Raw genomic sequence first — 24,089 nt, 5'->3', positions numbered from 1 at the left:
ATTATGCCTATAAAACCCATAAATCAATTAATCAATCTAAACCCGTCGTCCTGCAAACTACCCGAACGTAGTATACTCTCTCTCTCTCTCTCTCTCTCTCTCTCTCTCTCTCTCTCTCTCTCTCTCTCTCTCTCTCTCTCTCTCTCTCTCTCTCTCTCAGCCAATCAGAAGTCGTTTTCACCTCCTCTGTTCAAAGGGAGTTGCATGGACTCTTGTGATTGGCTGAAAGCTGTTGGTAAAGTTTTCAGTTTGACCACAGCACTGACTTAGTGTAGCCATGTTTGTCCGTCCTCCTTCAGGACAATATTTTGACAATGATTCCAAACGATGAAGGATATTGGCGAATATTAAGGTGAGTTAACTGGTAGATGTTGTGAATTCTTTCAATACGGACACACGTGAAACAGAGTTTTGTGGTAACCAAGAAATTCGTAATTTGTTAGACGTGAGCCAATCAGGGAGACGTGTCCTTGTTGCTTTCCCATGGCCTCTGGTGAGGAATTTTAGGTAGATCTAGTGTACCTATCCGCGGCGGCCCAGAGTATGGCAGTTGCAGTTTTTCTATGCAGTTTTACCTCCTGAGCAAGAATTTGAAGTAATATTTATTCGGACGACTCTAATTTACCTTTGAACTCTATCCTACGGTAAAGGGGATTCCCATTGGGAACCGGGGTTTTGGGTGGGGACAAAACCCCAACTCTATCCTACGGTAAGGGGGACCCCCAGTGGGAACCGGGGTTTTGGGTGGGGAGAAACCACTTGGGGGGAGATTTTGCCGTGTTATTGTGGTATTTCCCACATTTATCACTTTTAAAAACACGAAATACAGGCGGAAATAAGAAATAACAAAACTAGCTATAGTGGAGCCGTTCCACATCCATATTTGTCTACTACCACTACTACCACAACAATGAATCCTACTACGCATGCGCTAATGCTACTGCGCATGGCGCTACTGTAAGGGAGCTTTTTGGCCTAAACTCGGACTTCTTAGTGAGGAAAGAAATGGGGGTTTACGGGAGGGATATATGTATTTAGCCAAACACGTTACAGTATGACCCCTACATTGCTACCGGACTGAGTGAAGGATTGGGTGGTAACAGGGTTCCCAGATTTGGCAGTTTCTCGCCAAATTTGGCTTTTTTTTCCTAATTTGGTGGGTAAAAATTCACTTTGGCTGGTTAGTGGTATTTTGTTGGCTGGTTTTCAAAACACTCTATTTGAGCTAAAACACTGATCCCACGTTTGAGGAATCTCTCCCAGATTGGGAATTTTTGAAGGTTTTCAGGAAAATCTGGGGAATTTGATAGGTTTTTCAGTAAAAACTTGGTAACATTTAAGCAAAATATGTAGATGGAATTAAAATAAAAATCACACACACACCAGATGACCACAAACAGGCTGCCGGATTCTCAGGGAACGAGCCTCATTTCAAAATTTCAATTCATTCTCGTTTTTTTTTCCTGCGATTCTTATATTAGTTTTATATTATCTAACTAAAACTATGATGCCGCTATACAAGCATATATATGATAAAAAATATGCATTTATAAAGATAGATATAAGCACATATATTTGCCGGTTATTTGGGTTGGTTTGGATTGCCATTTGGCGGGATTTTGGCTGGTTTCATGGTAGACTTTGGCTGTTGGTAGTGGTGTCATCTGGAACCCTGGCTGGTAACCATACGTTGAGTTACATAAAAGCATTTGCCTATTTTGTTTATTAAACATGTTATGTGAATTCTAGTGTTTATTCCTTTTCATTTTTCCATAGTATTTGTATAATAACTGTTTTTTGAAATATTCCCCACCTAATCATTTCACCATATATAACTGGAAATATTATGTTCTAATTGAGGCAGACACCTAAAAATGCCTACGTGTTGATATAGAACTCAGTTTTAGGACGTTTCGATACCTACCTACCTACCTACCTACCTGTTACGTGAAATTGCACATTGCGTTGCATATTACATACACACTCCCCATATCATTTATACACAAGTCAATCCCTCCCCTTTCCAGTATTCACGACTGGCTCTTTACGTTACACCATTTACAATGCATTTCTCACCGATACCAATACCTATATTAAAGTTTGCCATTATTATTATAAAACCTACATTTCAATATATAATATTTAAATATATAGTTTGCCATTATTCTTATAAAACCTACATTTCAATATATTCCATTATACACTTTTTACAGACATTACAATTTACACCTCCCTTCCAGTTTCCTTACTATTACGCAGTTATGTATGGTTACTTTTTACATTTTTACAACACTTCCACACCCATCAAAGTTAGGTTTTATATGTCATTTTACCTACTGGGGGCCAAATCCCATCCCCCGGTTAGGCAACATACCCTTAGGTTTAGTTTGTTATATGTTGGTTTACCTACTAGTTTTACTTCATTGAAGGGGGTTTACCCGGTTAGGCCTAGGTTGGTTAGTTCTTCAAGGGTGGATACCGGGGGGGGGGGTTACATTCCCTACTTGGTTACCTACTAGGTTAGGTTTGGTTAGGTTACATTCCTTACTAGGTTAGGTTTGGCCTTTAAGGGGGGGTACAGGGGGTGAAGCCCCCATGGTCAGGCAATATTCCCTACTAGGTTAGGTTAGGTTAGGTTGGTTAGGTTACATTCCTTACTAGGTTACGTTAGGCCTTTAAGGGGGGTACGGGGGGGCGAAACCCACCTGGTCAGGCAATATTCCCTACTAGGTTAGGTTAGGTTAGGTTGGTTAGGTTACATTCCTTACTAGGTTACGTTAGGCCTAGTATTTCCTACTAGGTTAGTTAGGTTACGTTCCTTACTAGGTTAGGTTAGGCCTTTAAGGGGGGATACGGGGGGGCGAACCCCCTGTTTCCCCCCAGGTTCCCAATGGTTCTAACTAGGTTAGGTTAAGGCTTTAAGGCCGGGGGGTACGCGAAAGCCCCCTTTGGTCCCAGGCAATATTTCCCTACTAGTTAGGATTTAGGTTAGCCATTTCCTTACTGGTTAGGTTAGGCCTTTCAAACCCGGGGGGTACTACCCGGGGGGCGAAGCTTGTAAGCCCCCCAATATTTCCACTTAGGTAAGGTTAGGTTTAAAGGGGGGTTGGGGGGGTTGGCAGGCAATATTCCCGTACTTTAGGTTAGGTTTAGGTTACATTTCCTTGGACTAGGTTGGGTTAGGCCTTAGGCCTTTAAGGGGGGGTACGGGGGGGTGGCGGGCGAAGCCCCCTGGTCAAGGCATATATTCCTACTAGGTTAGGTTAGGTTCTTAGGCCTTAAGGTAGGGGGGCAACCCCCCGGTACAATCCTTACTAAGGTTAGGTTAAGGCACCCTTCATTAGGTACGGGGGGGTGGGGGGGGCAAAAGCCCACCTGGTCAGGCAATATTCCCTACTAGGTTAGGTTACATTCCTTACTAGGTTACGTTAGGCCAGTATTTTCCCGTACCCTAGGCTAGGTAGGTTACGGTTACGTTCCTTACTAGGTTAGGTTAGGCCTTTCCTTTAAGGGGGGGTACGGGGGGCGAAGCCCCCCTGGTCAGGCAATGTTCCCTACTAGGTTTAGGTTAGGTTAGGTTTGGTTAGGTTACATTCCTTACTAGGTTAGGTTAGGCCTTTAAGGGGGGCGGGGGGTACGGGGGGGCAAAGCCCCCCTGGTCAGGCAATATTCCCTACTAGGTTAGGTTGGTTAGGTTACATTCCTTACTAGGTACGTTAGGCCTAATATTTCCCTACTAGGTTAGGTTAGGTTACAGTTCCTTACTAGGTTAGGTTAGGCCTTTAAGGGGTTTAAGGGGGGGTAACGGGGGGGCGAAGCCCCCCTGGTCAGGCAATGTTCCCTACTAGGTTAGGTTAGGTTAGGTTACATTCTTACTAGGTTAGGTTAGGCCTTTTAGGGGGGGTACGAACGGGGGGCGAAGCCCCCCTGGTCAGGCAATATTTTTTTCCCTACTAGGTTAGGTTAGGTTACATTCCTTACTAGGTTAGGTTAGGTTAGGTTGGTTAGGTTACATTCCTTACTAGGTTACGTTAGCCTTTAAGGGGGGTAACGGGGGGCGAAGCGAAGCCCCCCCTGGTCAGGTAATGTTCCCTACTAGGTTAGGTTAGGTTAGGTTGGTTAGGTTACATTCCTTACTAGGTTAGGTTAGGCCTTTGTTTTAAGGGGGGTACGGGGGGCGAAGCCCACCTGGTCAGGCAATATTCCCTACTAGGTTAGGTTAGGTTAGGTTGGTTAGGTTACATTCCTTACTAGGTTACGTTAGGCCTAGTATTTCCCTACTAGGTTAGGTTAGGTTACGTTCCTTACTAGGTTAGGTTAGGCCTTTAAGGGGGGGTACGGGGGGGCGAAGCCCCCCTGGTCAGGCAATGTTCCCTACTAGGTTAGGTTGGTTAGGTTACATTCCTTACTAGGTTAAGTTAGGCCTTTAAGGGGGGGTACGTGGGGGCGAAGCCCCCCTGGTCAGGCAATATTCCCTACTAGGTTAGGTTAGGTTAGGTTGGTTAGGTTACATTCCTTACTAGGTTACGTTAGGCCTAGTATTTCCCTACTAGGTTAGGTTAGGTTAGGCCTTTAAGGGGGGGTACGGGGGGCGAAGCCCCCTGGTCAGGCAATATTCCCTACTAGGTTAGGTTACATTCCTTACTAGGTTAAGTTAGGCCTTTAAGGGGGGGTACTGGAGGCAGGCCCCCTGGTCAAAGCCCCCCTGGTCAGGCAACATTGCCTACTAGGTTAAGTTCCCTACTAGGTAAGGTTACATCCCCTGCTAGCTTAGGTTATGTTAGGTTGGTTTGGTTCTTTAAGGGGGGTTACAGCAGGTCCAACCCCACCCCTGGTCAGGCAACATCCCCTACAAGTTTAATTAGTTTTGTTATATGCTAACCTATGTTTAATTTGGTCTTTTGTATTTATTAAAACAACTATAGGCCCTATTACACATTTACCACCCAGGACGAAAATTAAAATCCCACCCCCTGGGCCCTCCCTTGGGCCCCTTATATATGTATTTGTATTAATTCATATTTTGAACCCATCCCACATTTACATTTAGTTCCTTAACTACCCATTTACTTTTATTACCCTTAACATTGCCAACTTATCTTGTTAAGTGCTTGTTCATTTACCTCAGCCCCACCCTGCCTCAACCAATAGCATCAAAGCATTTTTACTACTCCACCCCACCTCTCCTACCCTGTTTTCTACGGTCTGGCCTCCTGCCACCTCCTAACTGTAGAACTCCAACACTGTTGAATCTGCCGCCATGACATCCACTGCTGCATCTACTTCACGCTCGTCCCAGCCCCTCACCAGGAACTCTTTGCCAACTTCATGTAACAATTGTTACATGAGTTACAAAGATTTTTCTGCCTTTTACTCAGGTAATTATGATCGACTAATCGGTTTTTGCCAGGACCACGGCCTCCTGAGAAAGCAGGTCTTTTGCCCCCATTCAGTTACAAAGATTTTTCTGCCTATTACTCAGGTAATTATGAACGGCTGGTCTGTTTATGCCAGGACCACGGCCTCCTGAGGAAGCAGGTCTTTTGCCCCCATTGTGGGAATGAGTGCCGCCTAGATCTGCAAAAAAAAAGTGCTTTAGGTAAATACCTTACGAATAGTTTGTTGGATTCTACATGTAACCGTGATATGACCCGGCCCTAGATTCATGGCAATATTATATTACACCTATACCATTTATGACCTACTCCATATTTTCATGTTTATAATTGGTATTTTTCCCTCCACGTTTACCTTTAGGTGTGACCGGTCTTATCGACCACATAGTAAGAAAGCAAAAAAAACGCTGTTCTTACTACTTTTCATTGTTTAAGGGCACTTGGTTCTCTGGGTCCCACCTTGATGTTGAGACAGTTCTGTTCTTCGCATACCTGTATGTGAGTGATTTTTTTTCTTACAAGGTTGCGAGAACAGAACTTGGACTGTCGGACTCGACAATTAATGATTGGGCCAGCTTCTCCCGTCCGGAAGTTAAGTATTTTGCTTATCCCCTCACCATTTTTCCATTCATACCCCCTCCTTCTCCCCCGCTCTCCCCCCCCCTCCCCCCCCCCTCTCTCTCTCATACACAACCTGCCTTGTATTATTATGAAATTTACCCTACTTAATTACCTCCCCTAACACTGACTTTTATTTCAGGTCATAGTTAATTGGTGCTTCCAACAGAAGAAGCAAATAGGTGGGCCCGGCACATTGTTGAAATCGATGAGGCGAAGTTTGGGAGAAGAAAATACAACGTAGGTCGCCTCATCGAAGGCCAGTGGGTATTCGGTGGTATCTGCAGGTAGACCCGGGGAGGTTTTTCGTTTATGTTTCCCGTAGTCCCGACAGGACGAGTGGGACTCTGCTTGCAGTTATCAAAGAATACATTGTGCCGGGTACCACTATTATTTCTGACTGTTGGAGGGCTTATGACTGCCTGCGAGATGAAGGTTATGTCCACTTGACAGTCAACCACTCGATGAACTTTGTGACCCAGAACCGGTGCCCATACTAATACTATTGAAAGGAGGTGAGGGAACTCCGGCAGTCGACTCCAGATACGGAAGGAGAATGTATAACTTCGTCGGGTACTTGGCTGTTGCTTATTTCAAGCTGCATTTTGAGGAACCCAAGACCCGCCTCCACGCATTCTTAAAGGCAGCTGCTGCTTTGTACCCTCCACCCCTTTAAGGTAAGCTCCAAACATTATTCTTAATTATTATGTTTTAGGAAAGTGTGAGTGTTAGGCTTTCGCCGAAAGTTGCGTCAAGGTATGTTACTATTCAGTGGGGTGCTACTAAGACAACTCGTACCTTCCACCTTACTCCGCCCATCACCTGTGCGTTACCCCCCCCCCCCCCCCCCCCTTTTGTTTGAACATATGGCTCCGTGGTGGTTGGGGAATTTAAACATGGCGGCTGTGTTTACATTTCCTTCACCGTAACGAATACTTGGTACCTTCCTATAGGACCGTTCTTCGGTGACTTAGACTATGGCAATTGACATTTTCTATGTTATTTTAGTTGCTTTACAAGGGTTGTAAGGAATATTTTTTTCGTTTGGTTGGAACTAAACTTTAATATACCTTTGAGTTTGGTGCGGCTATTATGTCACTTTCAAAGGTCAATTACTGCTTAGTTACAGCCGGCCGAATGGATATTACTTTTAAATCTTGTACAGTAACTAAAATAACATAGGAATCAGTCAATTGCCATAGTCTAAGCCACAGCGGATTGCTTCTGTAGAAATACCGAATTTTATCCGTAAATGAGAGGACGTGATAGTTTAGCCCCTGAATTTCATGTGTTTATTAAACTATCCGTATTTTTTCTTGAATAAATGCTAGAGCTTCGCATCCCAAGGCTAGGCCAAAGGCGATGGCCAGCATGGGCTGGGTCAATTTGGGCATAGGCCTTCAGTCAATGTTGTGTAGTCGCTTTAGGCCTATTCTTAATTCGCACTTAAAGCGCGATGCTTCATTGTAGTCTGCATGGAATATATTGTGACTGTAGTCCAATTTCCAGCTGGTCTAAATTTATCAGGTCTTCCATTTATGTCTAGGTAATGAAGAAACTGCTCCATACTGTGTGCGTTTCACGTAGGCTACCTCGTTGTGACGCATTACATCAAGCTGATGATTGAAAATGGCAAGCTAATTAAGAATTTAGGGGTCCTGAAAAAGATTGGAAGTGACCAAACCCAACAACGCTCCCCTAGCTGGAAGACCAGCTGCGTAGAGAAAGTGCCATTTTATTTAAATGGATTCATTAATAAAATCTGAATCTTTAGTTGCTCTCAATCTCCAGTTAGGTAACAATGATGATTGGTCATTATTGTAAGCCTCGATTTAAAAAGATTTTTAAGTCAGGATAAGATCATTTTGCAAAGGTCACATTTGAAAAACTTGTTTTACCATAGTTATCGATAAACCCAAGGAAAAGCTCCGCACGGTGATATTTTTAATGAACATTTTTTAACAATGTAGGTAAGGCTGGATATGATTCAGTACAGATTAGATGACAAATTTACTATCTTATTTATGTTTCAACGATGGATTGGTGCTGAACATGAAGACATGCGGAGCTTTTCTGTAGCATTACCGATTTTTGTAGGAGGTCGTATTGCATATATCAGATTTTTAAAACTATATTTTACCATTATTACCAAACTTTGATAATACTTTTGAGCAATATTTTGTCATGTCTAGACGGACCATCTGCGTAAATCTGTCAACTTTGGAACACCTGGCAGAGTTCGTTACCGAGTTAAATGTTACTTCGTTGTTATTACCCAGTGAAGATGGCCATATGCCAGCTCTGGATCTTGTTTGTATGAGTAGATTTTAAAATCGTCTTTGTTAACGCCAAGGAAATATGAAGGGTAAGAAGGTTTTTCTTAAGTCCTGGTGCCCATCAGCTGAAAACGTATTATTTTAATTTTTTATTTGATAAAGTGAATTCTGTATTTAACATAACTCATTCTGAGTCGAGGTGGTATTTTATCGTTAACAATATCCACTCCCTCTGTTCACTTGTTTTAAAAGCTGAATAGCTTTAAGTGACTCATTGCTTGTCTTATAACCAAATTTTCGTAAATCAAATCTATTTGTTAACCAAAAAATCGGTGGAAGTTTGTGAATGATGTTGAAGTCATGAGGTGATTCGGTTCTCGTGGCATTTCCAGATTATTCAAGGGAGTGATTGAAATTTTTTTAGAACAAAGCGTACAACAAGGATGTATCCTGGAGCCCCCTGGGTTAGGAAGAAAAATCTGGGGGGTCTTAAAAATTGGAGTGATTTTTTGTTAATCTAGGCTCAATATTAATAGATATATTTATTTGAACTGTTTCTCGAAATATTTAATTCATTCCTAATACGACAAACTGATTTATGAACGTAACTTTCTTCATCACAACAAATCGTAAATGCACCGATAGCCTTTAGGAATAAGGGAGATGTTTGGATGAAATTTACATCTTCGGGAGATAGAGAACAAAATAAGGTTAATTCTATATAACTGAAAAAGTTCTGAAAAAGTTATAAAATATACGAATCTTCGAGTTCCATTTGGAGGGCTCGACTGGTCTTCAAGGAAGGCAAAACTCATGAGGGTGGGGGCGGTTGGACTGAGTTTATTTGGCGACGTCCCGATCACTAAATTTAATTTGTGGGGCCCTTATTAAAGTCCATCATATTGGACGGAGTTTATAGTTTTCCTAACAAAACAAAACAAAACAAACAAACAAAACTTTAAAACTTCGTTTCAAAACTTATGTAGATTATCTTTTAAAGTTTATATTGACTCAATTTTTGCAAATGTTTACTTTCAGGGTGTCTTATTGGATGGTCTAGGAGTGCCTCGTAGAACCTGCTTGGCTAACAGCGATGAGTGCCCTAGGGAGGGACGCAGGTGTGGTAGTTTAAATCTAGTTTAGATTTGCTTACATTGTATGTCAAGATCATTGTGGCCTGGGCAGTTTTTGGATTAACGAGGAGACAGATACATAAGAAGGCTTCTTGCGACAATATTTCTTTACGCTTTTTATACCTGATTCGCAGTAAGGGCCTAGTGTCGTCAGTGCACCTCATGCGGTGTACAATAGGCATCTCTTTAGGCTCTTTGTGGCGTCTCTTTGGCCTCCTGACTTCAACCCTTTCATTCCTTTTACTGTACCTCCGTTCATATTCTTTTTCTTCCATCTTTCTTACTTTCCACCCTTTCCTAATCATTGTTTGAACATTATTTTCAGCGAATGGACTCTGGCCTAAATCTTGCGCTCCATTCAATTCCATTCGTGGACCATATTGTCTTGAATTTGGGAAATGAACATATTATTTTGATAATTTTCCAGTCCGTGGAATCAGGATAATTCGTTCCAGCCAACCCAAAAAGTCCCCCTTTTCACATTTTTTTTATTATTAATGTGTTCAAAAGTTAAATCAAGAGTGTAAAGTAATGAAACAGTAAGTTATATGAAGTAAAATTTTCGAAATTTTATTTTTTTCTGTTTACGATTTATGAACTGTTTGGTAAAAATGGCGCCGGCCGGCTGGGGGATGGAGGAGGAGAGATGGGAACCCTCTTGAACAAACCGACGCACGATACCTTAAAATGATTCATTCATTATTCCTAAAAAATAAAAACGCTACCTCCCTCTACCTCAAGTTCGCCGTGTATCACCGCAATGACGAATGATTTTGGTAATCATTTGTGCTAAGTTTTATCGCGAAAAGCTTTGTTCTTTCATTTATTATTTTGTCAATATTGTTCAACTCAAGGTCCAAAGACTATAGGAGGTCTTGTTAGCGCTGACCCAAAATAAGCTAATGCCAGGTCATCTAGAAAAGCTTTTTAGAAATCATTTTCTTGACCATGGATTCATATTGCCGGATGGTACAGTTGCCTCAAAGTGTTCCTTTACCCCCGTCCCCTTCTGTTTCATGATAATGGTCTGGTAACACAGCAATGAAGCCTGTTTGTCTTGTAACGACGGATGTGAATGGTCAAGCCATTGGATGCCAATGTTCACATTTTCTAATCACTACTGTAGACAATATGTTAATGATATACGCATAATAGTTCACATTACCAGTGAACTGAGTCGGTTAAACAAATAGAAAAATAGTATAGTAACAGAGCAATAAAAATAGCAATGGTAAAAATTATATTGTCCTTATTAACCATAATCGTCAACCTTTGTTCCATTTCATAAAGGCAACTATGATAGCCATTGACAGGTTACGATACGGAAGGCTTTGGGGGAAAATTATAGACCACCAGATGTATAAAGGAACTAATGTATCCAGTGTGTTGTCACACATACTTGTTTTTTATTCGAGCTACTTCTCACCAGAGTAGCCTAGATGGAAATTTCTGTGGCCGGTATTTAACTAGAGTCATCCGAGTAACAACACACCTTAACCACCCTGATGGTCCTTATATACCAACCCAAGAGTGGATAAAAAGGAATAGTTTGTAGTCGATATGAGTTTTCATTTCAGCCTTTCGTCTCGTGGGATTCGTGACTGGATTTCTTGTCGCTTCAGTATCGAATTTGTAGACTATTTATGATCCAGTGGATTTGTCAGTTCAATGAATTCAGGATACATTTTGCTATTTTTGCGTCCTTGTCCATTAATTTTATTTTCATTTTTAATAAAATTTTAATTGAAACTGAATTTGATTAGTTTTTTATTTGTGAAAATGAGCACCAAACTAATCTTGAAGGGAACACGTAGTTCATTTGGCTACATCCACTATAATAGTTATTCATTTATTTTCATGTTTAACAAGCATTGTTCCTGATTCCAGTAATTGCAGCTTTGTATTATCCTGACCCTTCCCTGGTTAGAGCATCAGTATCGATTTTTGCTTTCCTTATCGTTAGGATCAAATTAAATGAGAGTTCGTTTAACCAACGGCTCCCCCAACCCCCATTACTGATTCTCCAGCCGCCACACACCCCCAACCCCACCCCCGCCCGGCCCCGTCCTTTATCTATCCTCCAGTCCCACCTTCCCTCCATCCTCAGGTAGCCCTGCAACCTCCCAGGTCACTCCTCACGAGATGTGGTGTGGAAAAATCAGTAATCCTAAAATTTCAACAATCACATGACCATTCTTTCCCCTCTTTTACAAAGCTCTGGAACCGCAGTCTAATAAGTTCTGTTTGCCTTTGTTTAATTAAAGGTCAACCCTTGATATTCTAATATCTTGTTTCTTGTTCTTGATTTTTTTGGGAGGGGGTTTTGGTTTGGTCATAGCACCTAACTCATTCATTCTCCTCATGATTAGAAAGCAGCAGTACTTAGGTCTGACCTAACAGAATTTAGTGTTGCCCTTGACGTGGTAGCCAAAAGGCTTCTACAAATGATTAACCTGTTATTTAATTTTCTGAGTAAATTTGATTTGACTGGCATTTCACCAAGCTTAATTTTCCTTTCGAAGCAATGAAATCCGTTACAACCTACTATATATGTTTATAAGATGCAGATAAAGCTTTCTGACAGCTCAGGATATAAATTGAGATGAAAGTGTTTTTGAAAGTAAAGCAACAGGATGCACAAACTTTTTGTGCCTTCTTTTGGTGCTTTTCCTGTCAATCATGAACATCTTAAGCAGGTCAACGCCAACCAAACCTACATATGAGAAGTGAAAGACATTTTACATGCACACTGCACTGAAAGTACAGACCACGGGGCTGGATTCTTCTGACCTAGGCCTATGTCTGACATCGGAATACCATGACTAAAACTGACATAGTCTCTTTGTCTTCAGCCCTCAAAAATTTAGGCCGAGGCCACAATTTATATAATGTATGTCATTGGTTTTGATACTAAAAGACCAGATTCTTCTGACCTTGGCCTAGGCCTATATCTTGAGCAGGACATTCATCGAAGGACTCATTAACTTAGTCTAGGGTTCTATGTCCTTGATGATTTAATCTGAAGCCGCAATATATTTGATGTGTTTTAATAGAGGCTAAACACTGTTCTGCATTGAAGTCTCCAGGTATATAGATAACTACTTACTGAAGAGCAAGCAGCATTGAAGTCTCCAGAAATATGGACAACTACTTAACCCTAATTTATTGGACAGGTAAATATATCAATATACAGCTAATCAAGGTGGGTAAACTTTGAGGTAGGCCAGTTTACGAAACAATGCATCAATGGAAACAGGAAGATATGCAGGAACATGGATAACTACTTACTTGGGAGTAGCATTGAAGTCTCCATGAATATAGATATCTACTTACTGGAGAGCAGCATTGAAGTCTCCATGAATATAGACAACTTACTGGAGGCAGCATTGAAGCCTCCATGAATATACTACTAGAGAACCATTGAAGTCCCCAGAAATATGGATAACTACTTACTGGAGAGAAGCATTGAAGTCTCAATGAATATGGATAACTACTTACTGGAGAGAAGCAATGAAGTCTCCATGAATGTAGATAACTACTTACAGAGAGAAGCATCGAAGTCTCCATGAATATGGATAAGTACTTACTGGAGACATCATTAAAGTCTCTAGGGATATAAATAACTACTGACTGGAGAGAGCATTGTAGTCTCCAGGAACACAGATAACTACTTACTGGAGGAAGCATTGAAGTCTCCAGGGAAATGGATAACTACTTACTGGAGGCAGCATTGAAGTCTCCAGGATCACAGATAACTACTTACTGGAGACAGCATTGGAGTCTCCAGGGATATAGATAACTACTTACTGGAGGCAGCATTGAATTCACAAAGGGTGTAGATAACTACATACTGGAGGAAGCATTGGAGTCTCCAGGAATATAAATAACTACTTACTGGAGGCAGCATTGATACCTCCAGGAGTATAGATAACTACTTACTTGAGGCAGCATTGAATTCTCCAGGAACACAGATAACTACTTACCGAGGGCAGCATTGAAGTCTCAAGGAATATGGATATCAACTTATTTGAGGCAGCATTAAAGTCTCCAGGGAAATTGATAACTACTTACTGGAGGCAGCATTGGAGTCTCCGGGGGACAGATGACTACTTGCATGAGGCAGCATTGGAGGCTCCAGGAATATGGATAACTAACTACTTACATGAGGCAGCATTGGAGCCTCCAGGAATATGGATAATTACTTACTAGAGACAGTACTGAAGTCTCCAGGAATATGGATAACTACTTACTGGAGGCAGCATTGGAGTCTCCGGGACACAGATAACTACTTACATGAGGCAGCATTGGAGCCTCCAGGAATATGGATAACTAACTACTTACATGAGGCAGCATTGGAGCCTCCAGGAATATGGATAACTACTTACTGGAGGCAGTACTGAAGTCTCCAGGAATATGGATAACTACTTACTGGAGGCAGTACTGAAGTCTCCAGGAATATGGATACCTACTTACTGGAGGCAGCATTGGAGTCTCCGGGACACATAACTACTTACTGGAGGCAGCATTGAAGTCTCCGGGACACACAACTACTTACTGGAGGCAGCATTGAAGTCTCCAGGAATATGGATAACTACTTACTGGAGGCAGCATTGGAGTCTCTGGGACACAGATAACTACTTACTGGAGGCAGCATTGGAGTCTCCAGGTCACAGATAACTACTTAATGGAGGCAGCATTGGAGTCTCCAGGACACATATAACTACTTAGTGGAGGCAGCATTGAAGTCTCCAGGGATGTAGGTAACAACTTAGTGGAGGCAGCATTCGAGTCTCCAGGACACAGATAACTACTTACTGGAGGCAGCATTGAAGTCTCCAGGTCACAGATAACTAACTTTACTGGAGGTATTTGCATTGAGGTTCTCCAGGACAGAATACTTTACTTACTGGATGCAGCATTGGAGTCTCCATGACACAGATAACTATTTACTGGAGGCAGCGTTGAGGTCTCCAGGACAACAGATAGGCTATTTTACTGGATGGCAGCAATTGAAGTCTGCGCAAGGCACAGATAACTACTTACTGAGGCGCATCGAGTCCTCAGTACACGTCCGATACTATTTACTGGAGGCAGCATTGAGTCTCCAGGACATAGATCACTAACTTATGGAGCAGCATTTAAGTCTCCAGGACACAGTAACTTTTACTGGAGCTAGCATTGAATTCTCCAGGACACAGATAACTACTTACTGGAGAGCATGCATTGAAGTCTCCAGGACACAGATAACTACTACCTGGGAGGCAGCATCGAAGTCTCCAGGACCCGTACTAGTTACTGGGGCAGCATTGATTCTCCAGGACACAGATAACTATTGACTGATGCAGCATTGAAGTCTCCAGGATCACAGATAACTACTTACTGGAGGCAGCATTGAAGTCTCCATGGACCAGATACACTACTTACTAGGAGGCAGCATGGAATTCTCCAGGTCACAGAAAACTATTACTGGAGCAGCATTGAAGTCTCCAGGCACAGATACCTATTTACTGGAGGCAAGCATTGAATTCTCCAGGACACAGATAACTATTTACTGGAGGCAGCTTGAAGTCTCCAGGTCCAGATAACTACTTACTAAGACAACATTGAAGTCGCCAGGACACCGTATAGCTATTTCTAGGAGCCTTGAGTCACCAAAAAAAGTCCAGTCACAGATAACTACTTAGTGGAGACAGCATTGAAGTCTCCAGGGTCCAGGGATGTAGATAACTACTTAATGGAGGCAGCATTGAAGTCTCCAGGAAACAATGCTGCCTCCAGGTCACAGATAACTACTTACTAGAGGCAGCATTGAAGTCTCCAGGACACGGATAACTATTTACTGGAGGCAGCATTGAAGTCTCCAGGTCACAGATAACTATTTACTAGAGGCAGCATTGAAGTCTCCAGGTCACAGATAACTATTTACTGGAGGCCAGCATTGAAGTCTCCAGGTCCACAAGGATAACTACTTACTAGAGGCAGGCGGATTGAAGTCTCCAGTCACAGATAACTACTTACTAGAGGCAGCCATTGAAGTCTCCAGGACACGAGGAATAACTACATACTCCGAGGCAGGGCCATTGAAGTCTCCAGGTCCACAGATAACTATTTACTGAGGCAACATTGAAGTCTCCAGGTCACAGATTAACTACTTAACTAGAGGCAGCATTGAAGTCTCCAGGTCACAGATAACTACTTACTAAGAGGCAGTCAGTTGAAGTCTCCAGGACACAGATAACTATTTACTGGAGGCAGCATTGAAGTCTCCAGGTCACAGATAACTACTTACTGGAGGCAACATTGAAGTCTCCAGGTCACAGATAACTACTTAGTGGAGACAGCATTGAAGTCTCCAGGGTCCAGGGATGTAGATAACTACTTAATGGAGGCAGCATTGAAGTCTCCAGGAAACAGATAACTACTTACTGGAGGCAGCATTGGAAGTCTCCAGGACACAGATAACTATTTACTGGAGGCAGCATTGAAGTCTCCAGGACACAGATAACTACTTACTGGAGGCAGCATTGAAGTCTCCAGGACACAGATAACTATTTACTGGAGGCAGCGTTGAAGTCTCCAGGACACAGATAACTATTTACTGGAGGCAGCATTGAAGTCTCCAGGTCACAGATAACTATTTACTGGAGGCAGCATTGAAGTCTCCGGGTCACAGATAACTACTTACTGCAGGCAACATTAAAGTCTCCAGGTCACAGATAACTATTTACTGGAGGCAGCATTGAAGTCTCCAGCATTGGGGAAGTTCCTCCAGGTCACGATAACTACTTACTGGAGGCAGCATTGAAGTCTCCAGGTCCACGATAACTATTTACTGGAGGCAGCATTGAAGTCTCCAGGTCACAGATAACTATTTACTGGAGGCAAGCATTGAGGTCTCCAGGTCACAGATTAAATATTTACTGAGGCAGCATTGCAGTCCTCCTAGGCAAATAACTACTTTACTGGAGGCAGCATTGAAGTCCTCCAGGTCACAGATAACTATTTACTGGAGGCAGCATTGAAGTCTCCAGGTCAGGCAGATAACTATTTACTTAGGCAGCCATTGAAGTCTCCAGGTCACAGATAACTGTTTACTGGCAGCATTGAAGTCTCCAGGTCACGATCATTTAACTGGAGGCGGCATTTGAGTCTGGCCAGGACACAGATAACTACTTACTGGAGCGCATTGAAGTCTCCAGGTCACAGATAACTATTTTACTGGAGGCAGCATTGAAGTCTCCAGGTCATAACTATTTACTGGAGGCAGCATTGAAGTCTCCAGGTTTCCACAGTAATATTTACTTGGAGGCAGCATTGAAGTCTCCAGGTCACAGATAACTATTTACTGGAGGCAGCATTGAGTCTCCAGGACACAGATAACTACTTAATGGAGGCAGCATTAAAGTCTCCTGGTCCAGATAACTATTTACTGAGCAGCATTGAAGTCTCCAGTCACAGATAACTATTTACTTGGAGGCAGCATTGAAGTCTCCAGGTCACAGATAACTATTTCTGGAGGCAAGCATTGAAGTCTCCAGGTCACAAGATAACTTTTATTACTGGAGGCAGACGATTGAAGTCTCCAAGGTCACAGATAACCTAATTTTAACTGGAGGCAGCATTGAAGTCTCCAGGTCCCCAGAATACCGATTTCTGGAAGGCGGCATTTGAAGTCTCCAGGACACAGGATAACTCTTAATGGGGGGGAATCAGCATTGAAGGTTCTCCAGGACACAGAATAACTATTTTACTTGGAGGCAGGCATTGAAGTCTCCAGGTCACAAATAACCTATTTACTGAGGCGCATTGAAGTCTCCAGTTTCACGATTAACTATTTACTGGGAGGCAGGCGTTGAAGTCCTCCAGGTCACAGAATAAACTATTTACTGGAGGCAGCAATTGGTCTCCAGGGCCAACAGATTAACTCCTTAATGGTGGCAAGCATAATAAAGTCTCCTGGTCACAGATTATATTTACTGGAGCAGCATTGAGTTTCCTCCACTCACAGATACTATTGACTGGAGGCAGCATTGAAGTCTCCAGGTCACAGATTAACTAATTTAACTGAGGCAGCAGTTGAAAAGTCTCCAGGTCCAGGATAACTATTTATGGCGGCAGCCGTGAAGTCTCCTGGTCACAGATTAACTATTTACTGGAGGCAGCAATTGAAGTCTCCAGGAACACAATACTATTTAATGGAGGCAGCATTGAAGTCTCCCATGTCCAGATTAACTATTTACTGGAGGCAGCATTGAAGTCTCCAGGTCACAAGATAACTACTTTACTAGGAGGCAGCATTGAAGTCTCCAGGCACAGATAATACTTACTAGAAGGCAGCATGAAAGTCTCCAAGGACACAGATTTAACTTTACTGGAGGCAAGCATTGGAAGTCTCCAGGACACAGATAACTATTTACTGGAGGCAGCCATTGAAGTCTCCAGGCCACAGGATAACTCTTTACTAAAGGCAAGCATTGAAGTCTCCAGTTTGACCAGATAACTATTTACTGGGAGGGCAGCATTGAAGTCTCCAGGGTCAACAGATCAACTTATTTACTGGAGGCACATTGAAGTTGTCCAGGTCACAGATTAACTAACCTTACTATTAGAGGCAGCATTGGAAAAGTCCCTCCAGGACCTAACTATTTACTGGAGGCAGCATTGAAGTCCTCCAGGACACAGATAAACTATTTACTTGGAGGCAGGCCATTGAAGTCTCCAGGTCCACAGATTAACTAACTTATCTTAGAGCAGCAATTGAAGGTCTTCCGGACACAGGATAACCTCCTTACTGGAGGCAAGATTGGAAAGGTCTCCCAGGACACCGATACCTACTACTAGGAGACACATTGAAGTCTCCAAAGGTCCCAGATATTTCTACTTACTAGGAGGCAGCATTGAAAGGTCTCCAAAAGGACCCACAAGGATTAAAACTAATTTTAACTGGAAGGGGCACCAGCAATTGAAAGTCTCCAGGTCCACAGATAAAAAAAAAAAAACTACTTTTACTAGGGAGGGGGCAGGCCATTGGAAAAAGTCTCCAGGGGGGGTACACAGGCTAAAAAAAAACTAAACTTTACTAGGGAGGACATCATTGAAGGTCTCCAGGGCACAGATAACTAACTTTACAAGAGCAGCATTGAAGTTCCAGGACCAACAGATAACTATTTACCTGAAAGCAGCTTGAAGTCTCCAGGTCAACAGATAATTACTTTCTGGATGCAGCAATTGAAGTCTCCAGGACACAGGAATACTAATTACTGGAATTCAGCTTGGAGTCTCCAGGACACAGATCCTAACTTACTTGGATGCAGCATTGGAGAATCTCCAGGACACAGATAACGATTTACTGGAAGCAGCATTGAAGTCTCCAGGGTCACAGATAAACTACTTTACTAGGAAGGACAGCCAATTGAAGTCTCCAGGTCACAGATAAACTACTTACTGGATGCAACATTGGAAGTCCCTTCCAAGGACCAATTCAGGAATAACTATTGTAACTGAGCCAGCATTGGGGAATTCTCGCAGGACACGGATAACCTAACTTACTAGAGACGCATTGGAAGTCTCCCAGGACACAGATTAACTACTTACTAGAAGCAGCTTTGAGCTCCAGGTCACAGATAAACTACTTACTAAGAGAGCATGAAGTCGCCAGGTTGAACAGATTAACTACCTTAGCCTGGTGCAGCTTGAAGTCTCCAGGACCGATTAACTTATTTAACTAGGAGGCAGCATTGAAAGTCCTCCAGGACCACAGATAACTACTTTAACTAGGAGGACAGACATTGAAGTCTACCAGGTCACAGATAACTATCTTACTAGAGGCCAGCATTTGAAGTTCTCCAGGTCACAGAATAACTACTTACTAGAGGGAACAGCCATTGAAGTCTCCAGGTCAACAGCTAACTACCTTACTAGAGGACCAGCATTGAAGTCTCCAGGTCAACAGATAACTACTTACGTAGAAGGCAAGCATTGAAAGTCCTCCAGTTCATAGATAACTACTTACTATAGACAGCATGAAGTCTCCAGGACACTGATTAACTAATTTCTGGAAGGCAGCATTGAAGTCTCCAGGACATTACACGTACATTTACTGGGGCAGCATTGAAGGCTCAAGGACACATAACTATATTACTGGGAGGCTCATTGAAGTCTCCAGGACACAGATAACTACTTACTGGAGGCAGCATTGAAGTCTCCAGGACACGGATAACTATTTACTGGAGGCAGCATTGAAGTCTCCAGGACACGGATAACTATTTACTGGAGGCAGCATTGAAGTCCTCCAGGAACACGATAACTATTTACTGGGGCCAGCATAATCCTCCAGTACACGATAACTTATTTCTGGAGGCACAATTGAAGTCTCCAGGACTGTAACTAATTTTACGGGGCAGCATTGAAGTCTCCATGTCAGATACTTAACTTACTGGGGGGCAGCATTGAATCTCCCAGGGACACGGATACTTTTACGGAGCAGCATCGAAGTCCAGAACACGGATAACTATTTACTGGAGGCGCATTGGTCTCCAGGACACGGGATAACTATTTTACTGGCAGGGGGCATTGAATCTCCAGGACACGGATTAACTATTTACTTAGCAAGCATTGAAGTCTCCAGGACCCGTAACTATTTTACTGGTAGGCAGCATTTGAGTCTCCGGTCAACGATAACTTATTTAACTGGTGCAGCATTGAATTCTCCAGTACACCGATAACTATTTACTGGGCAAGCATTGAAGTTCTCCAGTCACAGATAACTATTACTGCCCATTGAAGTCTCCAGGGCACGGATAACTATTTACTGGAGGCAGCATTGGAGTCTCCAACAGGAGACTCCAATGCTGCCTCCAGTAAGTAGTTATCTATGTCCTGGAGACTTCAATGCTGCCTCCACTAAATAGTAATCTGATAATGACCAAGGACCAGCTCAAATGAGGGGAGAAATTTAGCCATTTAAGTTAAATGTAAAGAAATAAAATCAAAACCTGACTAATACTGAAAGTAAAAGCAATTCAATCCAGCTCTTATTCCTATGTGTCTACCCATTTAAGGTGCATCTGGTTGCAAGGTCAAATTGCTAATTGTATACATATAAATATTCAGTATTAAAAGTGAAATACCTTTCAAAGCACTTAATTATATTACACGGGGTAAGTCCATATTGTAATTCCATTGTCAAGTGGGTCTTTAACAACCGATGAATTCTCGAACTACCGCCATAGTAGTCATGAACTCGTATGAACCTCAATATTCTGCGAATGATTATCTTGGAGTTTACTTTCATAAAAATGAAAATACAATTGATGATTTCTTCTTGTTGTTTTGTTAGGTTACATGTGGAGGGAAATTTTAAATATTGAACGAGATATTTGAAACAGTTAGTTTGACTTCAATAACTTTTTTCACACCCTCACTAATATCGCTGTGTCGCCGTCCATGAAGAGACAGCAATATTGGTGGTGTGAAATTGACACTAAATAATGATCTACCATAGACAAAAGTATGATCCCAGCAATGCCTGCAGCAGCCACACCTGAATGGAACAAAGGTTGACGATTATGGTTAGTAAGCACTGAATATGGTTTTCACCATTGCTATTTTTATTATTCTGTTATTATACGATTTTTCTATATATTTAACAACTTAATTCACTGGTAATGTAAACTATTAATATCATTAATATCATTAACACATTGTCTACAGTAGTGATTAGAAAATATGAGCATTGGCCTCCAATATCTCGACCATTCACATCCGTCGTTACAAGACAAACAGGCTTCATTGCTGTGTTACCAGACCATTTTCATGAAACATAAGGGGATGGGGGTAAAGGAACACTTTAAGGCAACTGTATGTAGTATATACGCTCACAATGGTCCAGTTAGAGCGCTAATAAAGAGGAATGAAGTGATCATCGGACAGCTTATAAACTTTCTGAAAAACATATCAATGTTGTTATAGGTATGCAACGAATGTAAGTTAAACCTGCCGTGCAACTGCTGTCCAAAAGTACTTATAAATCTTTTGATCACGTCGACAACCAAGGATATTTGAAGAGAGAAGGGCTGGAAAATTACAAGTCATTTCATTCGGCTTGTTGATATATAGTTTGATCCGTTTTATTCTCGACTGCCAACAGATAGAATATTATCAAGAAATGCTTACGTGACTAAACCTGTAAATGCAAGACAAAATCTTTCAAGACATGAATAGAACCGCTAGAGAAATGAAAGTGAAGAAAAGTACAATGCTCTATCCTTTGTCTAACTTGCTGAAAATGGCAAAATGAAAACTTGGCATGACGTATACTCTAAATTGCAGACTAAATCAGGCTGGGTTATGGCACTTTTTTGGTTGCAAAAGTCAAATGGGAGCTTACGATCAGCACCCATCACCAATTGCATTTAAACATCGTCTCAGAGCCTTTTAGAAAAAGACAGCACACTTGTAAGCTCAAAGAGCAACGTTTAAAACTGCAACAGTGAAAATGTAACATCCGCCTCATTTTCCCACGTCCCTGACAAGAAAGACGCATCATTCGAAGAAGGAAATTCCCTTCAGAAAGAACCCAGTATATCAGCAATTTTATTTTGCTTACCAGTATTGTGTATTTAATAAGGATGATCAAAGTGATGACTTCAAAGACCAGGAAGTTGAAGAACAAACATGGGAAGATGCCATATGTTGGCGGGTTCATTGCTGGCAAGTTTCCACAACTGGAAAATTTAGTAGCAAAAGTAACAGGAAAATGACACAAAGATTGGTGCCATAAGCTTTAGTGAAGGGAAACTAATAAAACCTAGTGTTTCTTGATCATTTGAAATGTATGGATAGGATGTTTGATTCTCACCATGGGAGGAAAATGTTTTAACAGCCTTAAAAGGAGCGATAATTAAATTAGCAGAATTAGCAGTCACATCCAAATAACTTCAGAAGTCGAAATATTTTGTTCCATGCCATGTAGTTTTTAGAATTCGAAATTTGAACACACACATTAGTAGTTCCAGAAAAGCGGTGCATAGATTGAAAAAGTTAGCGACATAGCTATATATGTGCAAAATGTGATTTTATGGAGATTTGTTTAATGTGTAATTTAGACATTTATATTATTGTTTAGACTGTTCTTTAAAACTCGCTCATGATTGATTAATTAATATATTAAGATATAGTTTTCATTCTGACTATTTTCTTTCTGAAACATAATAGTATTTAATAACGGATAAAAAGAAGAGACCAAAGATAGGTTTTCTATAATTTCAATGTTATTTTGCGAAAATGTTCTAATGCTCTCTCTTATGACTATTTAGGAAAATAAAAAAAAGAGAAAGTAAAGGCAGAATTGCTATAGATTAAGGGGCCTGACTACGGTTTAAGCTACGCATGGCAAGACCTTATAATTATTCTCTTGACCTTGGTTCAACTAGACCGTCTCACTCGGCACACCGAGCACTAGCTCATTTAAGACATTTTTTTTTTTCCTTTTTTCTGTATTGCATTTGATTGTTTTCATATTTTATCATTAAGTTCAATTTATTGTGAAATTACATTTTATTCTTTATGAATTGGTAGTGCTTTTACGTACATATAGTAAAGATTTTACTGCCTCCTCTTCTCCCATCAACAATACCACGACGCACGATAACTTAAAATCATTCATTCATTATTCCTAAAAAATATAAACGCTACCTCCCTCTACCTCAAGTTAGCTGTGTATCACCACAATGACGAATGATTTTGGTTATCATTTGTGCTAAATTTTACTGTGAAAAGCTTTGTTCTTTCATTTACTATTTTGTTAATATTGTTCAACTAGACCGTCTCACTCGGCGCACTGGACACTGGCTCAATTAAGACTTTTTTTTATTGCATTTGATTGTTTTCATACTTTATCATTACGTTAAAATTATTGAGAAATTCCCTTATGTGAATCGTTATTGCTTTTACATACATACAGTAATATTTTAACACACTCTTTCTCTCAACATATCAACACTCCCTCGTTCAGTCTCAAGTCAGCTGAGCGTGACGTTACCTCGGTTACGTACGATTTTATAAATCTTTTATGCTAAATGTTATATTGAAAGCTAAATTTTATATTAAATGCTTTATATTTTCATGTATTTTGTCGAATATTATCATTAAACCATATATTGTAAATTAAAAAATAAATTAATACAGTTTAATTTGTAAGACCCAGTAGGCCGTCGAATACAAGTATAAACTAGATAATCAGTCAGTTCGAGGTAGGAGCATTTGTTCGACAAACGATACAAAATTTTCTCGAAAATTTTTTTCGAAAAACGGAAAGTTCGACACATGAAACGTTCGACAAACGAGGTACCACCGTATTCTTATCAAATGCAAACAGTCTTGGTAAGTTTTAAGTAACGAGAGTTTTTTTCTGTTCAGACTGATAAAAGGACGACCTACCTATTGCAAGTTTGTGGAGCATTCTGAATGTATAGAGAAGTTTGGAATGCCTTACTCCTGTGAACTGTGCATTTCAGTGAAATAGATTACCTAATAGCTACTGGTTTTCGCCTGTTCCAATACTGGCCAAAATAATGTTGAAAGACCCCAAAACGAATGATGTACTAGAGATAACCTTTAGGGAGATGTTTTATTCCACCATGGTAAGTTGCATGCAAGAAGGCTGT

General features: G+C 41.3%; 1 long non-coding RNA gene across 1 annotated transcript in view; it reads left to right on the top strand.

Moving 5' to 3' along the window:
* The first annotated feature begins 253 nt into the window (after positions 1-253).
* The window catches only part of LOC135218427 (uncharacterized), a 29,546-nt gene continuing 5,710 nt past the window's right edge, over positions 254-24,089 (top strand). The window contains exons 1-2 of the long non-coding RNA XR_010315320.1: positions 254-352; positions 23,842-24,065. This is a non-coding gene — a long non-coding RNA (uncharacterized LOC135218427). The remainder of the gene's footprint in view (positions 353-23,841; positions 24,066-24,089) is intronic.

The sequence above is a fragment of the Macrobrachium nipponense genome, chromosome 19, assembly GCF_015104395.2.
Source record: "Macrobrachium nipponense isolate FS-2020 chromosome 19, ASM1510439v2, whole genome shotgun sequence".
In the NCBI taxonomy this organism is placed as follows: Eukaryota; Metazoa; Arthropoda; class Malacostraca; order Decapoda; family Palaemonidae; genus Macrobrachium; species Macrobrachium nipponense.
This window is presented reverse-complemented; position numbering and strand designations above follow the sequence as displayed.